Raw genomic sequence first — 7,714 nt, forward strand, 5'->3', positions numbered from 1 at the left:
GGTTGCAGGAAAGTATATCTTTGAGAGCACCTGTTTCCCAAATATAGGACTTGTCTGGGTTTTTTAACTTTCTGTGATAGTAGCCGCATCCGGCTTCCACGGCTAGAACCCAGAGTCTGTGCCTCAGCTCCACCACAAGAAAAGGGCCTTTGGGAAAGCAAACTGGAGTTTTCAGGCTTATAGAGGGCAAAATCCAAACCTGGTCACTTCCGTGGTCCCCCTTTCCACAGCAGTACCCAGTCGCAGAGATAGAGAAGAGGGTGGAAAGTTCAAAAATGGCCCAGACCCACATGGGCCAAAATTGTAATCGTTATACTCAATTTGAATAGGCTGCTGCTACTTATAAGGTCCCATCTACTCAACCCTAGCAATGTAGGAGTGAATAGCTCTGGGAGATTCACATTTCACATATTAGTCCTTTGCTCCGTCTTTGCAGATAACCAGGGAGTCACTAGCTGTGAACTGGATACCAGCTTGGTGCTCTCTCCCTCCCTTTCCCACTCCCAGCTGAGTGTGAATAAGGAGGGAAAGGAACGTCAGATTATTTCGAGTAGTCAGTGAAGAGTTCCCTGGGTCCCTGCAGACATCACTGCCGCTCTGTCTCTCCCTCCCTAGGCACCACACAGGCCGCTCCAGGGGTCTCCTCTGCAACCCCACATTCATACGCTCGGAGTCACTCTTCTGGCTCTCCTCAGGATGTCTTGTGACATGATGTCTGATGGTCTAGAAGAATGTTCTCCAGAACTTTTGCAGCCCTATCGAACAGCATTCTTGGCTGTGAACTTGGAAGCATCGACATCAACCTTTAAATGAATGGATCAAATTAATAAATTCTTATTTAAAAATTATTGTTTACATGTATTGAATGCCTATAAAGAGTAAAATTTGTGAGGAAAGAATAAAACCAATAATGGCCAAAAATTCATAGAAAAGATTAAAGGAAAAAATGAGTTTTCTCTATGAGCTATTTTTTTTCTTTCTTTTCTTTCTTTCTTTCTTTTTTTTTTTTTTTGCAGAACACTTCTTTATTACAGCAACATATAAAGCAAATATAACCTTAAATGTTTATGACCACAACTGTACATTACTATGACTGCTGGTGTCATCCAGCTTGTTCAAATTCGGGGGAATAGCTTATATGTAATTCTTGAAATCCACTGACCTTCTTTATAAAAATGTGGTTTGAAATGCATGTACACATTTTTAAAGTACATAAATTTTCACTCTCCTGACTTTATTCCCAATCTCTGCGTTTTCACACATCCTTGGTGAGTTAACCAAACTCAAGGCCTTTTGTTACTAAGAGAGCCGGCGAGGTTATGTTCGCCAGTGGCAATATCCTTAAAAGTTAATAATAACTATGGTCACCGGTAGATTTTTGAACTAGTTCCTTCTTCCTTAAGGGCAAACGAGCTTTCACCTGGGCATTCAGACCGACAATCCTTCAAACATCTCCTTAAAAGACTTTTTTAAACAGCCATGTCCATTTTAATAGTAGGGTGAGGATTGTACCCCTCAATCTGAAAGTCTTCAGCCTTGAAGTCATTGATTCTCTCAAGTTTGAGAAGCATTTTGAGCATTTTCGGCAGCTCAACGTGATTCAGGTAAATATGTGCATCTCCCAAAGTATGTACGAAGTTAGCTGGCTTCAGGCCCACGATGTGTGCGACCATGTAGGTGAGCAGGGCCTACGAGCTGGCGATGAAAGGCACACCCAGGCCCATGTCTCACGACCTGTGGCACAACGGGCAAGACAGCTTGCCATTTACCACGTAGAACCCGCAAAGGGCATGGCAGGGAGCCAGGGCCGGAAGAGGAAGAGCCAGAAGAGGAAGAGCCAGAAGAGGAAGAGCCAGAAGAGGAAGAGCCAGGATTATTCGTGTGTCATCAGGATTGGTGTGGATTGCATCAGTCAGCTTTTGCACTGGATCTACTCCTTCCTTGACCTGAAGAATCTGAGTTCTTACCTTTGTATTCTGCCCCACACACCTCCACTGAAAGCCTGACCTGGAGTTCTCCTTAGCGTCAGGGGTATGGACCTGTGCTGTCACTGGCCTTCCAGCTGCCCAGTAGCTACAGGATGGCCTCCTTGAAAGCTGTCTTCACCTGGAGGACTTTAGAGGTGCGCTGGAAGGAAGCCCATCCCGAGATAGTTGCAGAGGGCGGGGTTTCAAGACGTAGAGCATCAGATGCCTGAGGTCTCCTTACCTTCGATAGCCTGTCCCTCTCTGCCAGGGACAGCCAACAAAGACTTAACTCAGGCTTCAGGGAAAAGTGTACACGCAGGAGAGCTCCCTCAAAGAACAATGGATAACTGAAGGCGAGCATTCAAGAGGAGAGCCTCAAGAGGTTCGTTCTCAACCAACACGAATGCCAAGAAAATGGGAAAGGGAAGAGGTGGGCTTCCAGCACTCCACCTGGGCTGCTCCAGGTTCAGTGACCTTTGAGGTCAGAGGGTACAATGACAGGGAGAAAACTATTCAGCTTGTCTGAACTGCCTGTAAAATGGGTAACTGTGGATTCAGGGAAAGGAGAGCAATGGAGGCAACAAGAAACAGAAGAATGAATACATGAGAGAGAATTGCTTTGGAAAACACATGCCGTGTCAAATTTGGGACCACACTGAAATTCTGCTTAGTTGTGTTATTACAATGACCAGGTCACATGCTATTTTGAAGAAGAAGTCAAGGATTGAGATCGGTCCACCAGTCAAGAGTCACAGAGGCTGCCCCCCAACCCACCACATATCCAGGGAACCATAAATATATATTGCTTTGCGACCTGCTGCTTTAGTTCATCATAACACTTCTGAAATTCTTCCTTGTTGTTGCGTGGATCAGTCATTCGTCTTTTTATGGTTGAGTACTATTTATTATATGAATAGCCCACAATTTGCCCATACTCCCATTTGTGTCCTTTCACTTTCCATCTTCTCCACAACAGTCCCCCTCCTTGTCTCCTTACTGCTCTGTGCACCATCTCACTGGCATTTTTTTTTACTTTGTCTTTGTTACGTCAAGTTTTCAGTATGGCAAAATGCAACTCACTTGAATCTTGAAGGTGTGAAAGACAGGGGAGTTAGCTATAATTTAGCTTTGGATAAAGGGAGTCCATAGGCCAGTTTTATAAAATTGCAAAGAGAGGGGCACCTGGGCGGCTCAGTGAGTTAAGTGTTTGCCTTTGGCTAGGGTCATGTTCCCAGGGCTCCCTGGTGGGGGGGAGCCTGCTTCTCCCTCTCCTTCTGCCTTCCGCTCCCCCTGCTTGTGCTCTCTCTCTGTCAAATAGATAAGTAAAATCTTTTTAAAAAATGCACAGAGATGCGGGAAGGTAAAACAATAATTATTAAGACAGGGGCGCCTGTGTGGCTCAGACAGTTAAACATCTGCCTTTGGCTCAGGTCACGATCCCAGGGTCCTGGGATCAAGCCCCACATCGAGCCCCCTGCTCAGCGGGGACCTGCTTCTCCCTCTCCCTCTGCAGCTCCCCTGATTGTGCTCTCTCTGTGTGTGTCAAATGAATAAATAAAATCTTTTTAAAAAATAATTAAGACAGCCATGGCCCTAAGGGAGAGAATGGTTTGTCGTCAGAAGGCAGAACATCACTATCTTTGCGCTATAGTGGGGAAGAAGGCACATCCAAGGAAAGGGTGAGGTTAAGGAATTTAGGTTCTCAATTTTGGTTGCACCTTACATTCACCTGAGGACCTTTAAAAATGATTATCAAACCTTATTAGAAATTCAGACTTATTCGATATGGGATGGAGCTTGGCATAGAGTTTTAAATTCAGCACAGATGATTCCAACAAACAGCCGGGAATAAGAATTGCTTAGCATTGCAGATAAACCAGCTACAAACTGTTCCAAAGTGGGCATCTCCTTCATAGCAAAGGCTGAAAATCAGGCCATTTATGCAATTTGCATTTGTCTGTCAGGAGTGATGGTTATAGAACCTGGAACAAGGATCATTGGAAAAGCAACAGATGAATCATATCAATTGTGTTTCCCACACTGATATCCCCTCCTAGAGCCACGTTGCTTAAATTTTCTTGACCACAACCCACAATAAGAAACACATATCACACTGTGGCTCCATTCATACAGCATGTAAAATAGTTAAAATTTTGCACAATTATACTTACCCTTACTACATGCAATGTACTTTCATAATTTCCATACTAAGTTGATTTCCTGATCCACGAATTGAGAACATAGCTTGAATCTATGGCCATACCACTTTGAATGCGCCCGATCTGATCTTGGAAGCTAAGCAGGGTCGGGCCTGGTTAGTACTTGGATTGGAGAACATAGCTTGAGAAACATGGATTAAAATGTTTTCTTTGGGCATATTTTAAAAGACAAGTATTAGGTGTTACTGGCCTCAAAAATTCTCTAAATAGGAATTAAAACATAAAAGCATTCTTATCTATACGCTGTCCTTTACTGTGCCATAAGAAACTAAGAGGAAACCATTCTCTGATGAGTAATTCAGAGGATGACAGAAGAGGGAAATAGTTTAAAGTGCAACAGTTGAATCTTTTCACGCTATTCTTAGAATGTTCCTATAGTGTGATGAGATGTGAAGTCCCTTTGGAGAATACTGATCCCCAGGCAAAAATTTGGTAGTCATAGTTCAGCTAATTTTTTCGCCAATTCTTTTTTGCTTTCTCTGTTGGTTTCTTTCTCTCCTGAGCCTCTTCAAAAGAACACAAGACTTCTGTGAAGCCTTATTTCTTGTCCCCACAAAGGTGGCCCATCAGCCTCTGATGACTGTTGTCTCCTTCCAGATTGGGGCCTTTCATCTCTCTCCCACCAGCCTCTCCTTTCTCACCAAACGGTTGTGCGTCCTTAGCTACTCCCTCCGTCTCCTCGAACCACTGTCCCCTATTCTGTGGACGATGGGGCAGGACGTTTTTGATCTCTGAAGGCCCACTAGCTTTTACATTCTTGGGCTCTTCATTGACCCCTCTCCCTTCTCTTTAAAAGGAAAGGGAAATCTAGTTAGAGGTGTGTTCGCTGTAAAATTTAACAGGCTGTTCGTATATGTGCATATTCAAGGTTAAGCACCTGTTTTCCTCCTGAAAAAGGGAGGAGGCCATCACTTTCTTTAGAAAAGAAGGGTCTGGAGAGTAAACTTGGCAGCTAAGGAGGAGATGGGGGGGATTTGGCTATCTAGTCGGTAGAAGCCGTGAATAGGGATGTCACCAGCTTCTGGCCGTGAGCCCTGAGTCCCGCATCCAGGAAGGGAACTTAGCCTCTGCTTCATTGGTACTGCTTCCCCATTCCAGGCTGCTGCTCACTGCTTCGCCTGTCTTCTATGGACGCCCACTGTGCTCTTGGTCTTCAGGACCACATGACTCTCACTCCAGCCATTGATAGGATAAAGACGAAATGACTCCTGTTTAGGTTTCTTCCATTTTCTGTCTGCAGATCAAACCTCAGTGGATGACGCCATACACTCTAGTCCTGTGAATTCAGACTTCCAGAAGCCAGGCAACCAACAAACACAACCTTACTCTCTAAAGCATTAGGAAGTATGGGTCTGATATTCTCTCAACTTTTAGAGCTACTGATCTCATGAGCAGAATCTGGGCCTCATCTCCGCAAACCTACAGGATGGCCCAGAAGAAGTAGTCACAGCTATGTCCTGTTGGGGTCGGTGGAAAGTTAGGAAGAGATTTTCCACTTCTGGCTTATCATTAGCCAATGCTAAGCAAAATGCACTTAGTCCGAAGACATAATTTGTGATCCTGATTTTTAATGAGACTCAGGTAAACTTGGACTGGCTACAGCAGCTTTTTACTTCAACTTCTGTCTTCAAATGATCAACTCAAGGTAAAGAAAATCCTGCCCCCCATGAATGAATTAGGTGGCCCCCAAATGGGCCTACTGCCTTACTACCTGGATCCCCTCAGGGATCAGTCTGACAACACCACGCAGTGGTGTTGCTCTGCTGGCTAAATGGTGGGAGAACGGGCACGGGTCAGTGAACACTGCTTTCAGCCCTCACCTGACCCTGGGGCTGTCCAGTTAGATCATTGTCAAGATGGGCTTTGTCTAGACTGCGGTCAAGGAAGACTTCAAAGAATGGTGGGGACAAATGAAAATGCCACAGAAAACAGCTAGAAGGGGCTTCCAATGGAAAATCACACTATCTTCGTCAGATGACATTTAGAACAGTGATAGTGGCACAGTGGGTTAAGGTAAAAAATTAGAATCTACAGAGGCGCCTGGGTGGCTCAGTCGGTTAAGCATCCAACTCTTGATTTGGGCTTAGACCATGATCGCAGGGTTGTGAGATTGAGCCCCATGCCAGACTCTGTGCACACAGTCTGCTTGAGATTCTCTCCCTGTCCCTCTGCTATTTCTTCATGGAAGCTCCTATGTTAAAGGTTGGGGTCTGGGGAGGAATGGGAGTCTGACCAACCACTGCCCCCAAAGCCAGGATGTGAGCACGTTATAGACCAGCAGATGGAACACTAAGAGCAAGGCCTGGGGGCATCTCAGAATTGGGCAGCCTGGATAGAAACAGAGCTCTCACCCGTCACCAAAGAGGGGCTGCTGGCTTATCTTTCCAGCTTAGGGTCAACGCCCCAGCCCTCAAAGCTCAAGTCAAGCAAGGAGAACGATCCTAGTGTACTCCCAGGAGCACCCAGAACCAGGGTGGACACGCAGGCCTCTCCACCTGCCCGGTGCTGTGGAACAGTCACTTCTAGACTGACCACACGTGTAGCACTCGCAGTTGTCAAAAATAGAATGTGGATTGTTATTGTCTGTTCTCCCACAGAAATAACTTGTTTTTCTTTTTTTTTCCCCCAATGATATGTTATCTTGGAAAATGGAGTGGATGGGATTTACTGGGGATGCTTCTCTTCTCCTCCATAAGAAAGTGGGAGACTGCTAAACAACGCAGTGGGAAGAGCTCGAGTGATCATTCCTTCAGTCGCACAGCTTTGGCCCAGGCAATGACTACTAAGATGAGAAGTTGTCTGGAAAACAGAAACCACACCAGGGAAGGGATTCAGCAATTGTTGGAGGCTCAACATGCAAACCACAAAACACCAGGTCAACACAGATCAACAGAGCAGGAAATAGTTGCCATAGCTAGGGCTGGAAAACCAAAAAGAATATACTGAGATTGTAGAATCTGGACGCTTGGAAGAGAGGCCCCAGCTGGAATCAAAGCTCTGAAGTGAAGACTGTCTAGCTATTGCTGTTACCGCAGGTAATCAGAGGAGGTGAGGCCCCCGGAATTAGGACCCAAATCTTTGGTCCAGTAGTTGGCTAAGCCTTGAGGAGTCAGAGGGAGGGACGCTGCAAAGTTTGCACCTGAGGAGAGGGGCCGTCCACCTTTGGTAGTGCCTCCAGAGCCTGAAAAGACCCCTCGCAGAGCCGAGATCCAGACCTCCAAGGAGGGGACACTGGCAAACTGGTGCTGGCGCCCGTGCCTCGGGGGCTCTGAGGAGACCCGCTTGCCCTGCAGCTCAGAGCAGGAGACGCGGGGCGCTGAGGCCAGACTCTCTGAAGGGGCCCGCTAAAAACCGTTCTGGGAATGGGGGAAATCTAGAATCTGGGGCCAACTGTAACCACCAGAAACACCTGACACAGTGCAGAAGGGTTGCTGAGGTGATGCAGAAAAGGAACAGTGAGAAAACAGGAAGAAGCAAATCCCTCTCATTCTCCTGCCCTCGGGTGCCCCCCCCCCGCACCGCCCACTC

At 46.2% G+C, this 7,714-nt stretch overlaps 1 pseudogene; it reads right to left on the reverse strand.

Moving 5' to 3' along the window:
- Positions 1-1,029: 1,029 nt before the first annotated feature.
- Positions 1,030-7,714, reverse strand: part of LOC121101998 — a 9,170-nt pseudogene continuing 2,485 nt past the window's right edge.

Source organism: Ursus maritimus, unplaced genomic scaffold (assembly GCF_017311325.1).
Source record: "Ursus maritimus isolate PB19 unplaced genomic scaffold, ASM1731132v1 scaffold_12, whole genome shotgun sequence".
Taxonomy (NCBI): Eukaryota; Metazoa; Chordata; class Mammalia; order Carnivora; family Ursidae; genus Ursus; species Ursus maritimus.